This window comes from Phoca vitulina, unplaced genomic scaffold (assembly GCF_004348235.1).
Source record: "Phoca vitulina isolate PV1807 unplaced genomic scaffold, GSC_HSeal_1.0 scaffold79, whole genome shotgun sequence".
NCBI classification, from domain to species: domain Eukaryota; kingdom Metazoa; phylum Chordata; class Mammalia; order Carnivora; family Phocidae; genus Phoca; species Phoca vitulina.
In genome coordinates, this window is record NW_022589782.1 from 2,278,675 (window position 1) to 2,291,200 (window position 12,526).

Here is a 12,526-nt window from a genome sequence, read left to right on the forward strand (position 1 = left end):
ATATTTGAATTAATAATGACCAATTATTTTCCAGAGCTAATAACATCAAACCGCACAGATCCAGGAAGTTCAGAGAATACTAAGAAGGATAAATAACAAGAAAAACACACCTACAGGGGCGCCTGGGTGGCTCAGTCTGTTGAGCATCTGCCTTCGGCTCAGGTCGTGATCCCGGGGTCCTGGAATCAAGCCCCGCGTTGAGCTCCCTGCTCAGTAGGGAGCTTGCTTCTCCCTCTCCTCCCCGCTCGGGCTCTCTCTCTCTCTCTCTTGCTTACTCTGCACTCTCAAATAAATAAAATCTTGAAAAAAAGAAAAAAAGAAAAGAAAAACACACCTACATATGTCAGATCCAAACTGCAGAAATCCAAAGATGAACAGAAAATCTAGAAAGCATCCACAGGGGCAGAAAACACCTACAAAGCAACAATGGTAAGAATCACAGTTTACTTCCCATCAGACATCATGCAGCGGGAGTGGAGGGCAATAGTCCAAGTATCAAGAAAGAAAAAAATTATCAACCTAGAATTCCATATCCAAGGAAATCATCCTCAAAAGGGAAGTAGAAATAAATACTTTCTCAGATAAACCAAAATGCAGAGAATTTATGGCCGGCAGACTTGCCCTGCAAGACATGTTAAAAGTGGATCTTCAGGCAGAAAACACTACAAAGAAAGGAAGAACACTGGAGAAGGAATAAATAAATAAATGTAAAATAAGATCTTTCATTTTTCTCATTCTTAATTGACCTAAAATAGAACTGTTCTCTCAAGTACAGCTCATCCTCCAGTTATGATGGGGTGACCTCCTGATAAACCCACTGGAAGTTGAAAATACCGTTAAGTCAAAAATGTAACTTAATATACCTATCGAACATCGTAGCTCAGCCCAGCCTACCTTCAACGAGCTCAGAACACTTACATTAGCCCATAGTTGGGCAAAATCATCTAACACAAAGCCAATTTATAATAAAGGGCTGAATATCCCAATGTAATTCATTGGATACTGTGCTGAAAGCGAAAAATGGGTGTGTGGGTGCAGGATGGTTGTCAGTAATCCCGGCATTGCTGAGTGGGAGCTGTAGCTCACTGCTGCCCAGCATCACGAGAGAAAATCATACTGCAATCGCTAGCCTGGGAACATATCAAAATTCAACTCAAAGTATAGTTTCTACCAAATGCACCCATTGTAAAGTCGAAAAATGAAAAATCGTAAGTGTAACCATTGTAAGTTGGGGCGGGTCTACAATAGCAACAATGTTTATGGCTTTTCCCTAATAGTCACAGTGTATCAGGTGATCCTCGCACAGGGATTGGTGAAATGATTGACAATGTTCTCACGGTGGGGGGGGGGGGGAGGAGAAACGGGGAATACTCAGAGATCACGTGCCTACACCACATGTGAAGCAATATAGTGCCATTTGAAGGGGAACTTGGATTAGTTAATGTATTTTCCAAATTCTTTAAAAAGACTTTAAAGAAGTATAACTGGTAAGCTAAGAGAAGAGATAAAATGGAATCAGGAAATGTTCAGTTAAAAACCTGAGGAGGGAGAAAACAAAAGGGGAAGAAGACAGTGCGGTACTTGTTTGGCTAAAGATAAGCAGATCTAAGGAATACGACAGTGAGCTCAGATTTAGAGCCAGGGTAGAGGGAAATTTGAGTCCTGAGAAACTCGGTGCTGCAGATCAGAGGGGAAAGGATGTGCTGGGACAGCCCTCAGAAATACATTTAAAGGGATTTCAAACATTCACAAAAATAAATTCCATAGGGGCACCTGGGTGGCTCAGTCGGTTAAGCATCTGCCTTTGGCTCAGGTCATGATGCCAGGGTCCTGAGATCGAGTCCCACGTTGGGCTCCCTGCTCAGTGGGGAGCCTGCTTCTCCCTCTGTCCCTCCCCACCCCCCACTCCCCCTGCTTGTGCTCTCTCTCTGTCAAATAAATAAATAAAATCTTAAAAAAACATTCTCTATTCTTAAAAAAGAATTTTTTTATTCTTAAATCTTAAAAAAAATTCTCTATTTTATATATAATTTGTTTTAAATTTTTAAAAGATCTTATTTACTTATTTGAAAGAGAACGAGAGTGAGAGAGCACAAGTAGAGGGAGAGGAAGAAGCAGACTCCCCACTGAGCAAGGAGCCTGACACGGGACTCGATCCCCCTGAGCCAAAGGCAGATGCTTAACTGACTGAGCCACCCAGGTGCCCCAATTTGTTTGAATTTTTAAGAGATATTTAGTGCATAATTTAAAAATGTTTAGAGATTTAGAGAGAGATGTAACCTAGTGCCTCGTGGTTGAAGACCTGGCAAGAAGAGCCCAGAAAGGCTCAGGAAACAGAGGCATCTTATACTATAGAAAGTGGACATGCAGGGGAGGGCTTACACCAGGAGGCATGGCTGAAGATGTGGAAAAGGAGCAGTTAACCCCCATATTCCCTTCCCAGCCCAGCAGGAGAAGGAAGGTTTACTCCCTGGAGAACAGAGCACCAGGTCTGAGGGTTAAGGAGCCATGGCAAGAGAACGTGATTAAGATGTCGGCGGAGTGGGGGAGAGAGGGGGCTGGGAGACTGCTATTTTTTATTATAAGCCATGTGGAAATATTAGACATTTAAAAACCAATACATGTATTTCTTAGATAAAGATAAAAATTAAACTTGAAACAAAGTCAAAAAGGTAACAACAAGAACCCCCAAATTAAATCTCTTTTGAGCTTGGTCCTTAGGATGGCTTTCTCCATTCTGGTCCAGGGCACAGAGCAGGACGCAGCGGCCCCATGAGCCTCCCCAGTGGCAAATCCCGTCCCTCCCGGGAGCCCTGTCCCGACATGGTTGGGGCCAGGACTCCGTCTGGGGAATAGAAAGTGCTCCTATAATGACTTCAACACTTCTTCCCAACTTAGTCCTTCTTCTCACTTTCATCTTCCCCCCAAACTGGATAATCTATCATTTACCCTGCCTTGCTTCAGGCTGTGCTATTTATAACAATAGAAACAGCATTTTCGGCTTGTCATCTTTCTCCAAAGGAACTCAGATTGCCTCTAAGCCTTTAATGTGCATACAAAGTACCTTGGAATATTGTTGAAATGCAGATTCTAGTTCAGCAGGTCTGGGGCGGGGTCTGAGAGTCTGCATTTCTAACCAGCTTCCAGGTAAGGCTGATGCTGCTGGTCATAGAGCACACCCCGAGTGGCAAAGGGACATGGGGCAACTTCATGGGGTCATGGAAACAGTCTATATCTTGATTGTGGTTGTCATTACATGGGTATACACATCTGTCAAAACACACTGAACTGTAAACTCAAAATGGGTACATTTTATTGTATGTAAATTTTCCTGCAATAAAGTTTATTTTAAAGGAAAAAATTCACTCTAGAAGGATTACAGATCTAAATGTGAAAGATGCCACCCAGGGGTGCCTGGGTGGCTCAGTCGATTAAGCATCTGCCTTCGGCTCGGGTCATGATCCCAGGGTCCTGGCTTCTCCCTCTCCCTCCACCCGTCTCCCCGGTTGTTCTCTCTCTCCCAAATAAATAAATAAAATCTTTTAAAAAATGTGAAAGATGAAATAATAAAGCTTTTAGAAGAAGCCATAAACCTTGGGGTAGACAAGTCCTTCTTGCAAAGGATTCAAAAAATAATTGGCCATAAGAAAAAAAATCCACATCAATTGGACTACGTTAAAATTAAAAACTTCTATTCATCAGCATACTCTATTAAGAAGGTGAAAGAGCAAGCCATAAACTGAAGAAAGATATCAGTAATACACATATCTGACAACGGACTCCTCCCTATCATATATAAAGAACTACTATAATTCAATAAGAAACTGCCCACCTAAGAGATTAACAGGCAAAACACCTGAGGGGACGCTTCACCAAGGACGAGATCCAAAATGGCCAATAAGCACATAAAAAGTTAACTCGACTTAGTCACAAGTGAAATGCTAATTAAAACCACAAAATTATTTTTTTTGGCTGTCCCCCCACTGGGATGGATAACAATGAAGAGACAGACATGGCATGTGCGAGCAAAGACGCAGGGCAGCTGGAACACGCATGTGACACTGATGGGGGTGTGGTCTGGGACATTCTTAGAGAATGATTTGACAGTATTTACTAGAGCTGACTAGCAGCATACTCTATGATTCAGCAGATCCACTCTCGAGTGGAAATACAGACACGAATCTCCAAAAGACAGGGATAAGAATGTTCATAGCACCCTTTTTCATAATGGCCAGAAATCGGAAACACCCCAAGTAGCCTTCAACAGCAGTACAGATAAAATGTGGACTATTCATAGAACAGGTTGTCGCTGGCAAAGTGCGGCTACGTGCAAAACATGGATGCCGCTCGGGGGTCCTGACAGAATGCAGAGCACTCATTAGATCTGCAGTTTGAATAAACAGCCAAACATTTTTAGAACCTCAGTGGCCCCCGCAGTATTTGGGACATACCTATACTGGTGATTATCACTATATGGAGAGTCATTATTGTCATAATGGCACAATTTTTCAGCCAGCCGTGTCTGTTTCCGGATCTGGGTGCCGGTGACACAAGCACGCGCACTTTGCGTAACCTCCCCAGGCTGCGTGCTTAGGGTTCGCGCACGTCTCTCGTATGAATGTTACACTTCAATGTGAAGTTTATTTGCAATAACAATAGAACGCATCCTGGCCTGTGTCCCATCAGAGGGGGGCCCTGCCTCTTGCCTGGAGTCTCCCATCTGTTCTCCTTGCTGCCGCTCGTGATCTTTCGAACCTGCACATCCATCCTGCTCAGAACACCCCAGCGGCCGGCCCTCGCCCACAGGACAGCATCTGCCTCCTTGGCACGGCATCCCAGGGCTCTCGGTGGCCTCTCCTCCCTCTGTCCCAACACCTCCCCATCTCTCCGTCTGACCCCAACACTAACCGCCCCTCCGTGGCTTAGTGTAGGCTGGTCCTCTGCTGAGAAAGCCTTGTTATTCTCCCAGACTCTGTTCAGTTTCGATCGGCTCTGGGAAGTCTTGGTGACTTCCTCGGCAGCTCCGGGTGCTCCCTCCTGCAGCCCCATCTTCACTGGGTGCTTACTCACCTGGCTCCTCCCCACGCTACAGGCTGGTTGGGGCCGGGACACCAGCTTTTCATCCTTAGCACCTAGCAGGGGGCCCGTGGACGGTGCACGCTGGGCACGTGTGAGGGATGAGTAAGTGGATAATGGTAGTCATGGGGGTTCAGGTACGGGGGATCAGGTAGAGGAGTAAACTGTTCTCGATAAATTCTAGATTTGGCAGGGGCCCTTCGGAGCTTGCTCTAGGTCCCCGTGCTAACGAGCAGCGTACATCTGTACCATGAGTGTGCACCTGTCCCTTCCTGTGTGTCTCCCCGAGGGACGAGCCTGCTGCAGGTGCGGAGCACTCAGGAGACGGTATCTTGCCTAATACTGCTGCCATCCCCATTTTACAGATGAGGAGAGGTGCAGAGACGTTCGGGGACCTGTTCGAGGTCTCGTGGCTGGTGGGAGGCAGAGCCCACATATACTACATACACTCTTTCTTCTGTGAATAACAACCAGGTGTTGAATCACGAAAATGTCCCTCGGGACAGGAAAGGCAAGGGAGGAAGCGTCAGGACCCACTGTGCCCCAGCGATGGTTTGACTCAGGTTACCCTTCTGGTCCCACTCACATCAGTCTCCGTGGGTAGCCACCCCCTCTCCTGTGGAATGGCCCATCGGGAAGGGGCATCACCCCAAGCCCTTAAACACGGCGTTCAGCTCTGTCCAGAGACTTTCAAATCCTGCCTGAGATTTTCAGGTTTTAAACAAAACAAAAATCTGATTCACTGTTTCCAGGCCCACAGGAAACACGAGTCCTTTATTTTTCTGCCACTAACCAAAAAAAAAAAAAAAAAAAGAAAAAAAGAAATCAAACCAGAAAAAAAGACCCTTTATGTCTTAGAGAAGTTGTGAATACTTCTCATTTCACACCACACCAAACATTGTTCATGGCAAAGGCCGGAGAATGAAGCCAGAAGGAAATGAATTACAATAAAACACGCTCGCTAATAAATAAGAGCCCGACCAATGAATCCAACTCAGAATATACCACTGGCAAGAAGAAATGCCCCAAAGCTTCGCTTAAACCAAATAATATAAGAACTGATGGCTCCCCTGGGTCTGAGGGAAAAGTTAATGCATACAGGAGGCTACAAATGGGGACTCTTGTTTGGGATTTTCACAGAAAACACAGGGCATTAACAACATTCAAGGTGAAAGAAGGGAGACGTGTGGGTTTGGGGACAGGGACGTTTTTATCAGGTGACAGAACAGATAGATGCTGATGCCCGCTCCAGAAATGAACCAGAGGTGTGCCTGGCAGCAGGACCAACCACTCCCAACTGCCCGACGGGAGAATTAATTTAACTCCAGAATCTGGGTAATAAGGATGAACCCTGAAGGGAGACAAAAATTTACTTTGGGAAGATTTTTATTCCCTGTTGTGCAGAAGCATCACGAGGGGTGGGGGAGGGGCGGGGACCAGACCATGGCTGGCAATGCAGTGGCCCATCCCCGACCACCCACAAGGCCCCAGGGGAAGCCACCCACCCTGGTGTTAAAGAGGTCGAGATCTTCCAAGCACAGAAGATCATGCCCCATGCCCGCCATCAAGGGTCAACCCCTTCCTCGTCATCACTAGGGAAATCCAAATGGCATGGTCTTGTCAGAGCGGGAGAAAAGGAAAGCAAAGCCCAAGGAAATGGTCCAGAGGAAGGCATGGCTAACACGAGTTCATGACTAGAGAGGTCAATTAATAACAATAAAACCTCACATGTATATAACGTTTTGTTATTTTCAAAGCAATTTCTCACCCGCTGTCTCCTACGCTCCCCGGAGTAATTTTGGGTGGCAGGGAGGCAGGGATTATTATCTCCATCTTGCTCGTGAAGAAGCAAAAGTCTTGGGACGGTGAAGTGATTTGCTCAAGGTCGCGGAGCAATCGTGGATTTTTAAGGCTCTGAGGGTTCCTGGTCTTGACAAGCAAGCGCGCAGATGACTCATCATCGGGGGCACCCCAGGCTTCAGTTTTCAGTTTTACACCCACAGCAGACATGGGCAATCGATCACAGAACTCTTCCACAGAGCTCGGTCCTTCTCACGCAAGCCATCCCTCGCTGCAAGGACCTGGCCCTCAAGAAGGACCCCGGGTGCCATCCCAAGTCCTGTGTAATCATGTCGCATCGGGCCCAACGGATTTGTGGCCCAGACTCCGAGGCCCCCCTTGCTGAGCCGGGTGGCGTCTCCAGCACACGGAACGATACTCCACCTGCTGGGGGAGCAGGTCCCCAGACAGATGCACCAACAAGGCGTAAAAATGGCATCCTCCATGACCTCAGCAGAGCAGGTGGGATTTCTGCGCTGAGCAAGTGCACGCACTCCTGTTTCTGAGAGAGGAATCAGGAGCCTCTCGGAGGTGTTTAAGCCTGAGCACCTGGCAGGGTTGGGAAATTCTGGATCTACTCCATGTCCAGGTAGACAAGTTGAGACTGTTGGCTGTTAGCGTCTAGAGCTCAGGCTGGGCAACAGAATGGGACCTGGCAGTCGTGAGATAGGGAGCACCCAGGGAGGGTGAGCACGGGGAAAAGAGGCCCCAGGCACTCTGACCCTGAGGTCAAGGGTTACCGAGGAATCAGAAAAGAGAAGTAGGAAGGAGTGGTCAGTACGGCGGGACCCACGCCGTGTTCTCAGGAGGAGGGGCCGGACAGTCACGTGAGGCCGGGACCAGGTCCTGGGAGGATTAAGAACGGACCCCTGAACCAACCGCTTGGGGGCCAGCAGTGACCTTGAGAAGAGCTATCGAAATAGAGTCCAGACAGAGGGCAACAGAGGATGGGGGGGGACAGACAGTGTAGACATTTCCAAAGAGACCTGCTCTAAAGCTGATGGGCTGAAGTGCATCCCCTGGGACCTGTAGCTGGAGACGAGGCCTGGGAAGAGGTGGTGAAGTTAAAGTGAAGCTGTTAGTCAACCCAGCATGGCAGTGTCCTCGTCAGAGGAGGAAACGGGACACACACACAGTCTCAGCGGCAAACGCACACAGAGGGAAGGGCCACGCGAGGACACGGCAGGAAGGCGGCGGTCCACGCGCCCCGGAGAGGGGCCTCCGGAGACCCCAGCCCTGCCCGCACGTCCATCTGGGACTTCCAGCGTCCAGGATGGAGACAGTAAGTCCCTGCTGTGGGGAGCCAGGCCGGTGGGGAGCACAAGGGGCCAGGAAAGCCGGGGGGGGGCTGTTCTTTTCTCTAAAGGCGGGTAGAGCTGCATCCTATCTGTACGCGGATGGCAACGATCCTTGGAGAGCAGGGAGACGTGGGCGATGCAGGACAGCTAGGGTGCAGGGGCCCCAGGAGGCTCTGGACAGACGAGACGGGGCCGGCACCCGTGTAGGGCGGAGGAGGTGGGGAGCGGCCGTGTGCCCAGACCCACGAGGGAGGGTGGCCGCCGGCTTAGGGCAGGAGGGCCTCTTGGCTCCGGTCGTCTGACTCTGCCACAAGACAGAGAAGGCTGGCCTTCAAAAGTGTATTTTAAAAATTAGTTTAAAAAGATGCCACATGGTGTAAACATTCTATATGACACCGAGGGACAAGGAGATTAGTCCGTTCCCCGCAAACGCCCCGTGCTCTGCTGCAGTCCGGGGGGGGTCTCCCCTACTTGGGAGCCACTTTCCTCTGGGACCTAAAACCTCCCTGAATATAGAGGCCATGTGACAGAACCTCCCCGAGGGGCCCCGGGAGACACGGCTTACGGAGACAGAGAACGTCCCTGGGAACAGGGGATCTCCGCACACCCGTCTCTTCGTCCACACACAGGGATGACCGAGGGCTCCAGTGCCCCAGGAGTGATGGAGGTCAACACACGGGTTTTCGAAAAGCACCTGAGAATTAGAGCCTGGAGCCTGGAGCCTGGGAGGGCCGTGTGAGGTATCACTACTATTCAATGGAACGCATCCCCCTGAACCAACTACACTCGAATCCCTTTAAAAAAAAAAAAAAAAAAAGGCCATTTCTTCTTAGAAAACTTTGGTGAATCACATAATCCTTACTCAGAGGCCAGGAAGGAAGCACTAACTAATGTTGGTAAGACCTGGTTGTATTTCATTCCAACGTTCACCCACTAAAATAACAATTTACTGAAGCTCAGTGATGCTGGCATGGGGCTTCTGTTCGTCTCCAGATTAAAAAAAAAAAAAAAATGGGTCATTGCCACCAAGACTTCCGCAAGAATGTCCACCGCAGCTTTATCATAAAAGCCCCAAAGTGCAAACACGCAGATGCTTCCCAGCGGCAGGACGGTAAAGAAAGTGGGGGACGTTCATACGGCACCACTCCGAGAATCGGTGTCGCTCTACATCGCGCCAACGAGCGGGTCTCAAGCTGGAGGCAAAAGGGAGCATGCCCCATGGTTCCATTTAGGTGACGTTCAAGGACAGGCAAAGCAGGTGGGGGGTTAGCGACAGGGCAGGGGCTCGAGACACTCCCCCACCCCGGGGGCCTGGAAGGGACCTGTGGCTCCATCTGGGTGCTTGGCTACGTGGGTGGATGGAAACGCTCAGCAGCTGTGCACGTCAGATTCGGGAGGTGTCTTGCCTTTCGATGGGAGCGCTGAGGCTCTGGGATTTCTCTTACTGGGATGCAGCAGAGATCGGAAGTCAGGCTCTCTCGGGGGCTGGCCGGTGGGACCCAGAGAAGCTAGGACGGCAACAGCAGTGGATGGGGACGACCCTAGACGCTCTTCCTAACCTGACTTTACATTGTTGTTTTCCTTTTTTTATTTTATTTATTTATTTGAGAGAGAGAGAGTGCACACATGAGCGAGGGGGAGGGGCAAAGGGAGAGGGAGAAGCAGACTCCACGCTGAGCAGGGAGCCTGACCCTGAGATCAGGGTTCGAGCCAAAGGCAGACGCTTAACCAACTAAGCCACCCAGGTGCCCCTACATTGTTGTTTTCTTGATCATAAAGATAACAGATGCTCTTGGTAAAAAAAGAAAAAAAAAAAGAGGGACAAGGATAGAAAATAAATACTATAAAACACAAAATAAATACCAAGTCCCTCTCCCCAAGGTCCCTACTAGAGCCGTTTCTTATATGTGCTAGTGTTTTTTTTCCAGAAACTCCTCGGATGTGCCCTAGAGTCCTGCCCGGTCCATTAATGGCCTCGCAGAATTCCGTGGTATTGGATGACCTCACTCCTGGGGCACATTTGTGTGGCTTCAAACTTTTTCTTGTGATAAACAATGTCACGGTGAATACCGGCGCGCAGAAACACTCCATCCGTGAGATACATTCTTAGAAGCGGGATTCCTAGACCAGCGGGTTTATGCACTTACCCTGTTGGTAAATATCGTCACAGCCACGCTGTATGGGCGCCTGTTGTCCCTCAACCTTTTGACCTTTGCCAGAGCGACAGGTGTAAAATGGCACGCCCCTCTTGCATGACTTTGTTTGCATTTCATTAGAAAGGAAGCTCGTTGGTTGGTATGTTCGTATTCTGTTTGCTCATGTCCTTTAAGAATTTTCCTCTTGGGGCACCTGGGTGGCTCAGTTGGTTAAGCATCTGAATTTGGCTCAGGTCATGATCTCAGGGTCCTGGGATTGAGCCCTGTGCCGGGCTCCCCACTCAGCAGGGAACCTGCTTCTCCCTCTCCCTCTTCCCCCCCCCACTTGTGTTCTCTCTCTCAAACAAATAAAATCTTAAAAAAAAAAAAAAAACAATTTTCCTCTTGGGTCGAGTTCCCCCATTCTGGAGTTGGACAACTATTGGTCAAGGGTGAATCCTGCGCCCCGCATTTTGTGCCCCTGGCCCATCTGGCCACGCTCATTCACGTCTGCAGCTACTCTCAGGCTGCAAGACCAGAGCTGAGCAGTTTCCACGGCGACCATCTGGCTCGAAAAGCCTACAATATTTACTATCTGGACCTTTATAGAGAAAGTGTGCCAATTCCTGCATCTCACTGATTTTTTTTTTTTTTTTTGTAAATTAGAAGATAGCGCTGTGGTACATACTGTTTCGAATTTAACTCATCACTCTGTCCTACCTCCTGCTACCCACCCTCCATCACAAGGAACCACGTCAGAAGTACAACTTTAAAAGCAGAAGTCCTCTGGGCACCTTCATTTGGAAACACTGTGGTCTACACGAATGTAGGGGTGGTGTTTTTATACCCATTTTGCACATGTGCAATTGAGGCTCAGAGCCATGATGACTCTCCCGAGTTTCCTGAGGTCACCCAGCTAGCGCGCTGCGGAGCCAGGGTGGACGCCCCGTCGGCCTGGCTCCAAGACTGCAGATCCTCCCACTCAAGGATCTTGCCTCCTCGCGGACGGGGCCAGCACCTGGGGGTGGTGGTGACCGTAGACAGCAAAGCGTGATGGGTGTTGCCCGCGGCACCCCCAGGATCTGTGGGGTATGTGGGACAGAGCGTGGGGGGGCCCGCCTTGTCGCTGCCGCATGTCTGTACGAGGACTGCTCATTCCTGAGTGGGAGTGAGGCAGGAAGGAAGCCTACACCGTCGAAAGAGAAACCAACGGGGAGGAGGGAGCCTTCTTTTGGGGTGTGGAGTCTGCACGCCCCTCCCTCCGGCTCAGCCACGAGTGAGGAGCGTCATCCACCGGGGAATGACACCCCCCCCCCAGCTGCATGGGGAGCTGTGACACAACAGATGTGTCTGGGGGAGCCTGACCCTGGGGCTGGCGCAGGAAGAGACCACACAAGCCCGGGGAGGCGGGAACACAACTATTACTCCTTGGCACTGGGCCATGGACACACTAACACAAATGGGACAGCGACCATCATAATCTCGAAGCCCTGAACAGATCATGACCAAAAAAGGTTACCCTCCTGAGAACAGTCACCCCACTAAAACCACTCGCCCGCAGAGCACGAGGAGCTCGTGGACAGCGTAGGGGACGATGCCCGGGCGTGTTCTTCCTGCGAGGCGTGGCCCAGGGCGGGACTGGCATCTGGGAAACTGTACTTAGGAGAAAAGCGTGTTTAAGGGGCTTCCCGAAAAGTTGTCTTCTCCTTTTCTCTCTGTTCCTATATTTAAATCAATGCCAGTATTTGCTAGGCTGATGGGATATTGCAGGATATCCACACAACTGCCCGGAAGACGGGGTTTGCGGACCAGGAAACCAGGTAACAGCGGGGCTGCGTGGGAAAGTCTGGACCTCACTGTCCCACCTCTCCTCCTCCCCAGATCTCGGTAACACTCGCAAAGGTTTGTCATTTGTCACATTTCGTGTGTTCTCATTTTATGCTTGGGGTAACCGACAATCCTGAAAATAATCAGTATTAATATCTGGATATCTGGGGAGAAATGACTGAGAGAGCTGACGTGACAGGCCCGTCCAAGGTCACAGGCTGAGCACAGATGAGCTGTTGTGGCGGCACCCGTGTTTGGGGCCACAGCACGATGCACCTTCCCACCGTCCCCGCCAGCCTCGGACCCGAGAGGCAGAGCATGGACCTCCTGGGGCCTTCGTCCCTCGATCGG